General features: G+C 33.8%; 1 pseudogene; it reads left to right on the forward strand.

Moving 5' to 3' along the window:
- Positions 1-2,038: 2,038 nt before the first annotated feature.
- Positions 2,039-2,138, forward strand: LOC122107703 (annotated as a pseudogene).
- Positions 2,139-2,422: the final 284 nt, after the last annotated feature.

Consider the following 2,422-nt stretch of genomic DNA (forward strand, 5'->3'; position numbering starts at 1 on the left):
AGGGTCTTCTCAATTAGTTTTTTTAAATTATATTTGACATCTAAGTCAAGTTTTCCTAGCCTTGGTAGAACAATTATGGATCTATCATTCCAGGAAATTTTTTGGCCTACTTATGCTGGACTGAAATCTTTCATTCATCATTAGGAGAGAGGTATTAAATATAATCTTGTGACATTTGTGATTTTGTTTACTCATATGGGCCTGTCATCTGTAAATTGAAAGTTTGAACTACAGTACTTTCACTCATATTTTGTGGTCTCCTCTTTCATTTGAAGTTGCCTTAAATTTCACAATTGCTTACTGCTAATTACTGCAAGGAATTGGGGCCCTGAAATATTATAGGAAATGAAAAATTGAGATGGGTCTTCAATTACTTTCTGTTAGCATGTTGGATAGGCCAAGGTGAGAAGACTTGCCATTGTTATCTGATGATGCAGATAACTTGGGACCTGGTATCCTCGGACCCGTGGGTACTGCAGAAGAATAATAGCTTTTAGGCATTATATGGAGAAAAACACTTTGGGACCAGCGAGTTAATACAATAAACACAGCAGCAGTGTAAAATCTCTTCTAGATTAGAGGAAAACAATACTGTTTGTTTTTTTTTACTATGTGAATTCAGAAGACCAAGAACACTTAGAAGGTATCACAAGTTTATACCAAAGACATTATATTGATACTTTTTATATTCGAATATATATTCTAAACCTAATTATTTATGTTCTAATCTATTTATGGGAATAAATTTCAATTTATTTGTCAAATTATAAATTAATTCTAGTAAGATTCACTGTGTGAAATTTAAGATCAGCACATATAAATATAAAATATATAAGTATATATAAGAAATTGTTATGCATTGTTCTGTTGTGGTTAGGGTACCAAAGGCAAATCTGTTTTAAAGTATTATTCCATTATCTCTACCTCAGTTTTTGGTAGAGTTAGACCTAAAGCTTTACCATTTGTAAATGTAAAGCCTGGAGGCAAGAGGAAACACTTTGATTAAAACATTACCAATTTAAGGCCTAATATCGAGGAGAAATATATAGACTTCTCCAGGAGCTATGGAAATATTTGGTGATAGAAAGTCAGTAGTGTAAGTTCCTGCCTGGTTGTATGGTAGACAGGCCAGGATATTAAGTAAACATGCATATGAACAACTTTTTTATCTTCTTGGCTTTAACTACTTTTGAAATAATAGGTATAATAAACAATTATATATATATATATATACTTATATATATATATATATTGTTGTTGTTGTTTGGGTCCGATCGTGAGGCCTGAACTCTGGGCCTGGGCCCTGTCCCTCAGCTCTTCAGCTCAAGGCTAGTGCTCTACCACTTGAGCCACAGCACCACTTCCGGCTTTTTTCTTTTTCCTTATGTGGTTCTGAGGAATCAAACCCAGGGCTTCAGGCATGCAAGGCATGCACTCTATCACTGAGCCAACTTCCCAGCCCAAACAATTATATTTTGATAAAATACCTTCTATTCTGAACAGTTCGGTCTGAAGTGTTCATCTCTCTATGATCCCTTGTAACTAAGATTAGTTTTGTTCCAGTAAGACAATCTATGCTGTCAGTGTAAGATATTCTGGTTGGTCTGTTCCTACATGGAAGAAGGGTAAGGGTCAGGAAGACATTTGTGCCACCGAGACCTCATTTAGGAAATTTTAAGCTGCAGAAGTTTAGAAGTAGATCTTAACCAAGGCTTACTTTGAATCCATTAGCTCCACAAAGATAACTCAGTTGATAAATAAGTACTTGAAAAGCCATCACCTTTGGACTTAGCTGTAAAAGCTTCAAAATATGATCAAATTTAAAATGAAAATGACAAAATAGTCATTGACAAAAAATTGCAAATGTGAGTAATCGACCAAACAATATAATTTTTTTCCACTATAGACAGAAATTTAGAGAAATAAGATCAATAGCATTTTTAGGAACAATAAGGGTTCCTTGTTACAAATAGGCAACCATGGATATGTGCCTGTATAAAGATTGCATCAATAACTACTTAAATTTAGAGGATACTACATGCTTCAGCAGCAGGTCTACCCAAATTACAACAATACAGAGATTAAAATGGTACTTGCACAAGGATGGTATGAAAATTTGTGAAGTATTCCATATTTTTCATTCTTCAAATGCAAGAAATGAAAAACAGTTGTTAAAAAGTTGATTACAAAAATACAAGTGTAACAATACATGTAATTCATAGAATTAAAGGTTAGTTTGACATCAGTGTATTAAATCTTCACCTTAGAAAGACCCTTAAATAGCATAACCTTTATAAAATTTGAAATTAGATAACATTGTCATTTTATCCCAAAGAAATAACATTTAAACCATGCTCATAGAGGGTTCTGGGAAGATGGTGGGGGAGAAGCTGAAGGCTAATCAAGCTCTCGCATAGAAAGC

Source organism: Dipodomys spectabilis, unplaced genomic scaffold (assembly GCF_019054845.1).
Source record: "Dipodomys spectabilis isolate Male_0828 unplaced genomic scaffold, ASM1905484v1 ptg000052l, whole genome shotgun sequence".
In the NCBI taxonomy this organism is placed as follows: domain Eukaryota; kingdom Metazoa; phylum Chordata; class Mammalia; order Rodentia; family Heteromyidae; genus Dipodomys; species Dipodomys spectabilis.